This window comes from Haemaphysalis longicornis, unplaced genomic scaffold, assembly GCF_048455015.1.
Source record: "Haemaphysalis longicornis isolate Haplotype H1 unplaced genomic scaffold, Haemaphysalis longicornis Haplotype H1 scaffold_1, whole genome shotgun sequence".
Taxonomy (NCBI): Eukaryota; Metazoa; Arthropoda; class Arachnida; order Ixodida; family Ixodidae; genus Haemaphysalis; species Haemaphysalis longicornis.
Window position 1 is genome coordinate 150,670,013 of NW_027526203.1, and position 12,163 is coordinate 150,682,175.

Genomic DNA, 12,163 nt, shown 5'->3' on the forward strand with positions numbered 1-12,163 from the left:
TATCGAAAAGCGTTCATTGCTGCGACTGAACGAAAACCGGCCAACAGCTGCTACCTGGCCTCAGTGAAGTAATTCCAGCCGTCGAAGAATGCCAAGACCACGAAAAAGAGAAAAATTTTTTGAGCGAGTTTACAAGTTATCTGATAGGCATAGAGCAGTAATTTCTGGCTGAGGTACTTTGCGACCCCCTAATCTAAGTACGGGGTGTTAATCTCCGTTAATCTACCAGATACAGGTTCGAATCCTACCGGTGCCGGTGATTTCTTTTCTTTATACTGTTACCCTGAGTTTTGTGAAACGCCGAAATTAACAAATTGCTAAACGGCTTCGCTGTTAAAATTGTCACTTGAGATCCCTGTGATGGTGCCGCTTCTACAGCAGTTCGCTTGCGGTGCAAGTGTGGGAGAAACGCTGCCAGCTGTGTCTTTGCCATCAGCGCGATCGCTGACACCTGTATGAGGCGAAGAATCCTCTTGGCCACGTCAAACACGTGGAACACGTAGTCGTGACGTTTATTCAGGATTTCGTTACTACAAACAATATTTTGTCGCCCCATCAGCACGGCTTTCGAAGGGGCCTATCTACAACCACGCAGCTTATTTAGACGGCACACAAAATATCGAGTGTACTTGGTCAGTCTAGTCAAATTGACGTTCTATTTTTAGACTTATCGAAAGCCTTCGATAGAGTGCCTCATGGAAAACTATTGTATAAATTAGAGTGTATAGGGTTACCTTTGTACATAATTCGGTGGATTGCCTCGTATTTAGCCGATAGAAAAGTTTGTAGAAATTGATCATTGTTCCTCTAGTGCACTTTCTGTTACGTCGGGCGTTCCACAGGGGAGTGATTTAGGTCCGCTGCTGTTTCTTCTTTATGTAGATGATTTGGTGGACGTAGTGCCTCATGATGTATCCATAAGTATGTTTGCGGATGATTGTGCTGTATTTAATAATAATAATAATAATAATAATAATGAAACTTTATTTCTGTTTCATAAACACAGATATGGATACATAAACACAGATACAGAAAAAGGAACCGCGGAAAAAAGCTGTCATAGACAGCTTGACGAGGCCGCAGCCCCCTTTTTTCTCAGACAGCAGCATCGCGACAAAAGAAAACACACAGTTATACAGGCAACCGAAAAAAAGTAACAATAAAAGCTAAAACCCGTCATTTTCAACAGGTATAAAAAGAACAGTTAAACAAGAAAGCAAATGAGATACATAGAAAGGTTAACGCAGTTTAGTACACATGACACGTAATTGACGTTTAGAACATTTATAGATATCAAAATCGGCGCACTGAAATACATTTAAAAGAGAAGGCAGGGTACACTGTATGCGCTCTTTCCCAGTGTTTAAACGGGATGTAGGGACCGCCCAAGTTTCCTTATTCCTGAAAGGGTAACCGATTTCTTTCTGTTGCAACCGGGCCAAATTACGCATGTAGTTTATGTTTATCTTGGTTTCTATTTTGAATCGGTTACTCAAACGATAATTGTACAAGTTGAAGATTTTGATTACACCACTTTTAAGAAAGAGGTCTCTAGTTGGCTCCCTATAGGATTTGTTATAAACGTGACGAAGAAATTTTTTTTGTAGTAAATAAACTTTATGTAAAGAGGAATACTTTGCGGTACCCCAGACAAGTTGACAATAATTTAAATTAGAATAAAAAAGAGAATTGTACAGAAGCAATTTCACAGATTTGGGGAGAATGTACCTTAAACGACCAACGACACCAGTGATTCGAGCCAACTTATTTATAACATGATCAACATGATTATCCCACGACATGTTTGCGGAAAACACGACACCTAGGCATTTGAAGCTATCCACAAACTGTAAATTTCGCGAATTTAGTTTAATGGGAGAATGAGAGGGAACCGGTTTGTTTTTAGGGCGAAATATAACTGCTTTTGTTTTATTTTCGTTAATTCGCATGTAGTTTGCATCAGACCATTTGTGCAGCGCCTCCATCGTGAGATTGCATGTACAGATAAGTTCATCAATATTATCGCCAGAAAAAAACATACTAGTGTCGTCTGCATAAATAACAAGTGTAGCTGTGTCACTAATATTTACAATGTCGTTCAAATAAAGATTAAACAGCAGAGGCCCCAGTATACTGCCCTGCGGGACACCAGAGACCACAGGGCTAACACTGGAGTAAGCGTCATTTATGTGGACAACCTGTTTTCTATTAGACAGATATGACGTTATCAACAAACCAGCAGTGCCCCTAATACCGTAACACGCTAGTTTCTTGATCAGTAGTTCATGGTTCACTAAGTCAAACGCTTTGGAAAAATCTACAAAAATTCCTATGACCAGAGCCTTATTTTCAAATTGTGTAAGGATATATTCCTTTTGATGCAGTAGCGCCAGTTCTGTTGATTTGTTTTTGCAGAAACCAAATTGATTTTCGGTAAGGATGTTATGTTGATCAATGAATTTAGACAATCTACAATGCAAGATTTTTTCAAACGCTTTAGAAAAAACAGGAAGAATAGACACAGGTCTGTAATTTCCAAGGTCATTGCGATCCCCACTTTTGTAAAGAACAGTTACTTTTGCTATCTGCATTTGTTCTGGAAATATAGCTGTAGTTATACAAATATTAAATATATGTGCGAGAACTGGCGCAATTACGTCCACGACATATTTAACGGGCTTCACTTGGATGTCATTAATGTCACGGCACCGGCTGTTGTTCAAATTTGAAACTACTGACATGACTTCTTCTACACTAACTGGTTCAAGAAATATTGTTTTATCATTGTGCACATTTATATACTTGCATGCATCCTGCGATGAACCGCTAGCCGCTATGGTCGTGAAATGTTTGTTGAAGGCATTAGCTAGTTCAATTCCAGAGAGTTCTATCCCGTTAATATTTAGGTTGCAAAGTTCATTTTGGGGCTTCTCAGGCTTCAACAGAGAGTTTAAGCGTGCCCATACTAAGTCATTCCCGACATTCTTGGCTTCAAGCAAGGCCGAGTAATATTCTTTCCGAGCTAACCTCAGTTGTTGTGTTAGCTTATTTCTAAACTGCTTAAAGCACTTAAAATCACCACTTGAACGTGTATTTAGAAACGTTCTGTACAATTTGTACTTAAGTTTAATTTGTTGCCTCAGATCTGGCGTAATCCATGGTTTTCGGATTCGGCGAGATATTTTACGGGTTTTTAAAGGGAAGTGAGTTTTGTATATTTCCGTAAATATACCAAGAAAAACATTATAGGCCTCGTTACCATTATTAATTGTAGTGATACTGGCCCAATCTTGCTGAATTACAGCCATTCGAAAAGCCTCAAGGGCACCTTGTGTTATGCATTGATAAGTAAAAGCTTCTTGTTTTTTTACTGTTTCTAGAGGCCTGTCCATACATAGGAAGACAGGAAGATGATCACTAATAGCACAGGATAAAGCGCCAGCTTCAATTTTTGGTGGTAAGGCATTTGTAATAAATAAATCTAGAATGGATTGGCTATCAGCGGTGACCCTGGTGGGCACATTAATTACATTAACAAAACCACTCGAAACTAAGAGGGTGGTAAATTGTTTTGAAAATCTATTGTTCGCGCTCACATCGATATTAAAGTCTCCTGTGCCAACAAACAAGTAGCTATTCTCTGCCAGAAATGACAGAAAGTTATCGTAAAACTCCAAAAACACAGGTATATCCCCATTCGGAGGGCGGTAGCACACAGAGTAAACCGATCTACCCACCAAGAGTGACAATATTTCATAGTCGGGTGTGATTGCACTGTAAGAATTCAATATTTGACCATTTTGGCTGGCCTCAAGAAGTAATGCAACTCCTCCACCACGACCAGAAGATCGGTTCAAAAAGTGTGTTTTATAGCTATTCATCATAAAGACATCATGCGTGCCCGTGCTCCAGGTCTCGCTAAGCATTATGACAGAAAATTTAAAATTGAATTCACTGAAAAATTCTTCCAAAGACTGCATTTTATTTCTAACCGAGCGCGAGTTAAGGTGTATTGCCTTGACCGACGTAGTTGGAAAATACGAAGCGATACGGTTTAAATCAGTTGGAAGGTAAAAGTGAGATTGAGTCATTTTAATGCTTTCCTGGCATTACAAATACGAAGCATATTATCTACAGGCGGTCGAGGTCGGTCGTTGTTTTGATACGAATGATGCGCGTCCCATCATCCTTGCGAACAAGAATCCTTCCATTAATGTGCCATGTGAAACGGTACCCCTTATCTTTGGCACGCTCCTTTGCAGCTCGAAGCAGCTCTCTGTTGTGACGCGTAAGGTTTTCCTGAATAAACATGGGTGGTTCGCTCCCCTTTAGTTTGCTTTTTTGTTTGAGCCAAGCATCCCTCACAGCCTGTTTCGTAAAACGGACGATTACGCCCGGAACCTTATCTGGCTTTGTTGGAAGCCTGTGAACAGTCTGGATATCTGCTTCTGCGAGGGGCGGAACTTCCAGTTTTTCCGCTACGCTATTCAACAAGGCGAGCAGGTCCTCACCAGCCACAGCAGGAATACCATGAATTTCCAAGTTAAGCTGTCTGTTTCGGAACTCAAGTTCATTTACTTCTTGTTGCAACTGTGTCTGAACAACTTGGTTCATGTCTTCTTTTGCCTCAAGCTCCGCTACTCTCTTTTTCAGTTCTTTGATTTCACTTTCTTGACGGCCAACTTGTTTTTCAAATTCATCAAACCTGTCAGATATGTGCTGGAGTGATTGCTCCATCTTTTCAACCTTTTGCGCTAGGATAGGCAGGCTGTCTAGCTTCTCGATGATGGACGCAAGAGCCGATTTGATGTCCAATTCAGAGTCGCTACCTTCGCTGTTGCTAGCACGGGGTCCAACATCGCGACACTGAGGGCATCGCCAAGTTTTCCTTGCAGCTTTACTCTTTCCTTTGAAAGATTTTTCTGTCACACCAGCGCATTTTCCGAAATGATACGTGCCTGAACACTCAGCACAGTTTACATTCGGCTCATCCTCGTGAAAGACGGCCCTACACGAAGAACAAGTGTCAGACATTGGTTCAATTTTTATACCATACACACTGACAGTGAAATGAAAAATCGGTCAATGGCAGCAACAGCAGCAGCAGCGGCAGCAATAGCAGCAGAAACGTGAATTATAAACGCATTTTTCAGTAGGCACTAACCTGCAACGAGGGTAGATGTCTGGTTAGAGCTGCGAACAGGCCGCTGCCGCTGCTGCCAAGTGACCGCCGCCAGGAAGCTCGTCGCTTATGTTGGGCCGAAGCTGCAGGCCGCGCCGGCGCAGAAGCGTCCGACGATTCCTTCCGCAGAAACGTCTGCCGATTTCCAATTCGGGAACGATGGCTTCGAACCGTTGTTACAACGGCGATCTTCGTCGAGCTGCAGCTTGGTCCAAAGAAATATCATCCACAAATGATCATTTCCTGTTGCAAAAAACTCTCTTGGCAATTGATGATTGGTGTATGCGTTGGGGTATGGCGCTGAATTCAGAGAAAACTGTACTTTTACGGGTCACAAGGAAAAAATGTCCTAGTTCTTTTTATTATATACTACATCAACAGCCTGTATTAGAAGTTTCCCAATATAAGTACCTAGGTGTGACTCTTACGAGGAAGCTTACTTGGCCAGAGCATATGTTGGATATTTTTTCATCAGCCCTGTGCAAGCTATGGTTCCTTAAAAGAAAACTTAAAAATGCTCCAGTTAGTACTAAGATGTTAGCCTACAATACATGCGTGTGGTCAAAACTGGAGTATGCTGCTGAAGTATGGGATCCCCATTTTAAGAAGGATGTTATGCAGCTTAAAAGAGTTCAACGAAAGGCAATGAGATTTATTTTTGGTAAATATAGAAGGCATGATTCGCCATCCTTGTTGATGCAGAACTACAACGTATTGACTCTCGAGGCTCGCCGGAAAGTTAGTCGCCTTGGGTTTCTTCATGACTGTCTTGTAGGGAAAACTAAATTATTACTTCCTAATTGTATAAAACCTTTAACTTCACGGACAACTAGACATAACCATGAATACTCATTATCGCCAATTTTCGCCAGAACTGACACTCACAAGTACACATTTTTCTCCCGAACTGTGTCTGAATGAAATTTTTTGGCACGAGAGGTTTTTTAATCTGCTGATTTTATGAAAGAGCTTGAGTCCCACATTGTAAATTTTGATGGTTGAACGTTGCTGTAGTCTTCGTGTTGTCTTGATTGTTGTTACTAATCTTCATTATATTGTATGTATACTGTGTAGCCCCTCCTGCCAGGGCCAAAATACTGGTCTGCAGTATCGGTAAATAAATAAACAAATAAAATAAATAAAAGAAGTGGGTTGAGAGGTATAGATGGGTGATCACCGTCGAAATTCGCGCAGGAGTGTTCTGCTCCTTTCGTTTACTGCCGGTGCAGCTACACGGCGCTCCTTTGCGGTTCGGCCACAGCACCCGTGTTCCAGTTACCTCTGGCGGCACCTCTACTCTAACCAAAGTGAAGTGCCTCGTTTTTCCAAAAAACGGCCGCTTCTATCCTTTACTGCTGTAATCTCTGCTGCCCCGCAATGCGACGTTCTGATTTTTTGTGGGGCTTCACCCGCCGGCGCTACTGCGGCGATAAGGCACGGCGTAGTGGAGAGCTCTGGATTAATTTCGACCACCTCCGGATCTCTAACGTGCACCAAAATCTCGAACACACGGGCGTTTTCGCCTTACGCCTCCGCCTGAAAAGCGGCCGCCAAGGCCGGGAATCGAACCCGTGTCCTTGAACTCAGCAGCACAACGCTATAGCCACTTAGCCACCGCGGCGGATAATGCGACGTTTTCTGTTTCTTCGTATACGACAAATCAATAAGGACTCCTCATGTGTTATACGGGAAAGCCTTATAAGTTTGTGCGCGATTACAACGCTTGGTTCCTGCTTCCACTTGTCTTAGTTCTGCATTAGGCTATGTTCAGACTACCGACGTAACAGCCGTATAGTGCGCTACGGACGTAACAAAATCGCCAATTCCCGCAGTTTCGTTAGCTGAGACGTGAAATGACATCACTTTTTAAAGGTATTACGACAATTGCGATAGCAGTCTGAACCCGGCCATATGATCGCACTTGTGAAGTTCAGCTTTAGCTTCGCGTTGTATTAGTTCTTCGTCCTCCAGTCTATTCCACCCGCCGCGGCGGCTTTTTGGCTAAGGCGTTGTTCTGCTGAGCAAGAGGGCGCGGGTGCGATTCCGGGCCGCGGCGGCCGCTTGTCTGATGGAGGCGAAAAGCAAAGCCGCCCGTGTGTACGAGATTTCGGCGCACCTTAAGGATCCCCAAGTGCTCAAAATTAAGCCGTAGTCCTCCACTACGTCGCGCATCATCGCCTGCGTTCCGTCAGGGCGTCAAATCCTGCAATAAATCACTCAGTCTTTGAGCCCGCCGCAAACGTGCAAGGCGTTCGTTCAGCGTCATGCCGTAGGGCTGTGAGTGTAGGAACGGGGTGTGCTTTTCTGTTTGTGTACCTAGTATATTAGTTCGTAAAATTGAAATGTTGGGAAAGTTAGCGCATTATAAGCATGATAAGAGTGCACGATACTGAACCACAAATAAGTTCATATGGTACAGGGCGTTTCTGCGTTTTAGGAACTCGCTGTATAAATTTGCTTTCCTGCTTGACTTGCACGCTAAGTATTGGCCAGGAGCTCTAGGTGGTCGAATCTAAATTTTGCACCTACCAAGGTGAAATAGCAGTGATGGTTTTGCTTGGTCCCTTTTACCGCTTTGCCGAGCTTACTGTCTATGCTTTGTGACGTGGATACCCCTTTCGGTTACAGTGACTTTTCATTGCCATGGTATAAACCGAAGCCAAGAGACCCAAGCCCCAGGAGACCCAAGCCGAAGTAGCCGTCGCCCGGGCGTGCACGCAGGCTAAATGTACAATTGACGATGTCACAATACTTAAGCCAAAAAGATCTTTTCCCCAGCTTTTTGTGTCAGCTCACAAGGTGAGAATGAATCGAGGCAAATGTAACAATAGGGAAGCTCTGTGACGATTTAAGCTACTTACACTGTGGCGATTTAAGTAAATCCTAAATCGCAGGTATGAAAACTCCGAAGTTGAAGCAGTACAGTGCCTGTGCGAATTCTTTGATTTTGTGTTCTGAGAAAAAAGTGCCTTTCTCCAAGGAATTGAGCTAATAAAGCAAGATGTTTGTGTTTTCTCTCCGAAAAGACTTTTTATTTCGGTAAAGATGGCTGTGTACCTCAAAGCTGAATGTTCCACGATTCGGCATCTCGTACTAGTGTTACTTTGAAATAAGTGGTGTTGTATCCTCCTGGCGCTTTATTACGGGTATTTATAGTTGTTTTGTCGATATTTTGGCTCTTCTCTTTGATTGAGGGCTATAGCCGCCCATCTTTATTACAGGGACAGACAACCGATTTTTGTCGCGTATAGGTTCTGTAGCTTATATGAAAGCCAGCGTTTTATATACCCGGTAACCCCAAGCAATTTCTAAACAAATGGGGGGAAATAATTTTGATTTGGCAGCAAACTTCCTGAAATCGGAAAGCTGGTGGTTCGTAGTGTCGAAACTTGACAATACAATATGTGTCCTGGTCACGGGACCTGCAAACCTAGCAGCTACTGTAACTGCTGAAACGTTTATTTAAGTATTGAAAACCTTTCAATACAAGTATTTGTACAAGGTTAAATTGAATATTTATTTCTAAACATTATTTTGAAAATTTTAAAAACACGCCGCCCACCGTCGCTGGGGTGCTCTCAGTGTGGCTAACTGAGCCTCCATGCCCAGAATCAACGGCAGCGTTCAGTAAACAGACCCAGTCAGGGAGCTTTGACGATGCTGCCTGAGTCAGGGGCGTTTTTTCTGCCAAAATATTTGATTTCAGTTTCCAAATACGCCAACGGCAGCCTAAAAAAAAAAAAAAAAAAACGTCGCGCCCAGGGAGAATCGAACTTCCCACCTCCACAACGTGAAGCCAGATTCTACCTATCGTCTATCCTAACAGATGGCGCATTCGTGCAAAATAGACTAGGGTGCATTAAAAACACACATAAAGGAACAGGAAAGCCTGCGATTCAAACTTTTTAGCTGGGGACAAGTTTTTAAATATCGTTTTTCATTTCGCATACACACAAAAGTATGTTGCCGAGCTACTCTATGTCACGGTTGCCAGAATTATTTTTGGGAGGGACACATAAGGCTCGTAGATCTAAAAATTTCGATTTAAAAAGTTCTAGGGCGTTATCAGCAAAACCGTCTTTCGTCAAGGTGCTTTAAGTGATGCCCTTTCATTTGGGATAGAGAATATATACTCGACAAAAATCGGTTGTCTGTCCCTTTAATATTTTTATCAAGATAGGGGCCCTGTACAGGTTTCCAAAAGAGACCCTGCTGTCTACGACACCGAGAATAACGCACGGAAAGTGTTTTTTCTCTATGTTCCCGCCACAGGGCGCTAAAAAAATTGGATCTCTTTCGACGAAAATAACAGTAAACTCCCGTTAGGACGAACTTGAAGGGGCCATGAAGGTGTGTTCGTATTATCATAAATTCGTCTGAGCGGGCTTTTTTTTTTGCGTTGTGCACGTTAAAAGAGAGCAAAAGGGTTGTTCGTCCTAACCATGAAAATTGGTATCACTGAGTTCGTCTTAACGAGCCTCCTGTACACGAGTTTTTAGCTACTTGCGAAGCGCAGTTAAAACATTACGACCGTATTACTCCGGGAAATCATCTAATACGCCCCGGTCTCAATACATGCCTCATTAGTCCAGTGTAAGACACGATTACTATAAGCGTCACCTCAGGTATCAGCCATTGCTTGCTTGCAAGTCTGACGTTGAATGAATGAGTTCAATTTGCAACTGAGGCCTGAGGTAATTTCATTCTAAAATATTGATACAAATCCCCAGTGGGACCACAGGGTAATTTATCACGCCTAAACACAGATTTGTTCTATCTTAAGTCGCCGATCCTCGTACGGCCAGGCAACTGAGGTGGGGAATTCTCGTTGCTCCGCTGAGTGAAATGTTATTTGATCTCTTTTGGAGACGATTATATTCCCGCTTAAGGAGAAACAAGTGCGTGCCATTCTGCTGTGCAATCGACTCGTCTGTCCCTAGCTCCTCTGTGGAGCGGGAGCCTGCGCCTTCTGTTGCATGCGCACTTCAATAGCGCGAACGATTGTTTGTCGATCATTTAATTGCTATTGAGGATGTTCTCATAGTGAGGGCAATGCTTCGCCAACGTTCGTGCGAAGATATGTTTAAGCGCAAATGTGGAATGGCGCATAGATCGAAAAAAATGGTCGCCATTCCACCCTGCGAAAGTGGTTGTCCAGCCGAGTGTTTCTAAACCGCTACACATGCTGCCGGGGGAGGGTATGTAATGTTCCTCGTTGTCTCGGCGGGCTTTTCGCTTGCATTCGGCTTCTCTGGCAGTAAATCCTGGGTCCTGGCGCGTGCGCTCGGCGTCTTGGGCGAGAACTGCTGGGTCGTGCCTGGGGTTTTCTTTACGACACGAAATTTTCCGACCAACCGGAGGCTACCAGCTTCGCTATAAAAAAAACTTTGCCCGGCTTCCATAGCAGGAAACGACTCATTCTGACGCGTGATAGTTCGCACTGACGTCTCTGTACGTGCCGTTCTGGTACACTGCCTGCACTGCGGAGGGCTCTCAACTTACCTGCGAACTTATCTGTCAGGTTATCTGTCAAGCGGCGCAGAGGAAGCCTAGAGCGATTTATGAGAAATGGCGGTGGTATGGTCATGCGGAAGCCATAGATATCACGAGGTGTTCCATGGCGCGGCATTAAACTCGGCAGTCGCAAGAAATGGTCGTCCTCACCAGTATACCGCAGATGGACAGGAACAACAACCAGCAGAATTCACCGTCGTCGTTCAATCTCTCATTCCACCCCGGTATGAACGCGCGGCGGTCCAACGCGTAGGGTACAGATCGAAGCCATTCGAAAGTGATAAAACGAATCGCAAGGCAAAGCGTCTGCAGTGGAAGATTGCAAAGCCCTTCGACAACTCGAGGTGAAACAAGGCGTGTAAGACGCTTAGCTGGACATCCATACTTTCGCATTAAAAACACAAAAGAAGCATTTAGGTGTCGTCGGCCTTCTTTTCTTAAAGCCAGTTTACATATCCTTGCAAGGAATATTTCACTGAAAATGGTATACTCGTGGCTTCTGCGAAATTTTTTTTCGGTAGGTCTTCAGCGGTATTTCGTGTTACAGAGAGTGTGAAAAATAAAGATCACGGAAGCGGGATGGTAGCGCAATATGGGGCTCGGTTGAGCTCCAGCGAGGGCTTTCCGGCACGGTTTCATTTTACCCCAGCATAACCCTGTGGCTTGGTGCCGCACTTTATTTGGGTTCCTCCACCAGGCTCTGATACCTATCACCCGCGCAGTCTTGATCACGGACGTCAAAACAGGAGTTCTGCAAACGCATCGTTCCGGCCAATCGTTATCGTCATTTTTCTACCTACGTCGTGGCCCGACGCTGACTCGTTTCCGGCGCACCTCCCTGCACGTGGACGCCACCTTCCCTCCCAACTACTCGACCCCCACTTTTGACCAACCGACCTCGGTCCGACGCGTCAAAATGGCTTTGGAGTTTTCGCAGCCGCCGCCCAAGACCCATGTGCTTTGCTGCAGCTCGCCCAAGGACGTGAGCGTCGATGAACTGATCACAGCGCTGCGAGGAATCGTTGGCCGTAATGGCGTGGAGACAGGGATGATACAATTTTCGCGCGGTGCAGCCTTCACTGCTGCTGCTCGCAAAGAGTCGATCTAGAAAGATTTGTCGTCTTTAATGGTATTTCTTACACTCTGACCTGACTGGGCTCGCAGGTGCTCTACGTGATGGTATACCTCCTTAAACCCGTCGTCAGTGATGCTGTTGTCGCGGCTGCACTGACTCCTCTCGGGTGTGTGCTTGGGGTCCAGCAACCGCCGGTTTTGAAAGTGCCAACACCACGGGCGAACCGGTCAGGGACTAGTGCGCATTCAGGTACCAAAGCCTGTACTCAATTTCGTGTCAGTCAGAGTTGTGCGTGCAGCTCGAGTACAATGGCGTACTGCGGGTTTGCTCGCGCTGCAACCAGGCGGACCATTGCGGCAGCGACTGCAAGACACCGTTGTGTCGTCGTTGCT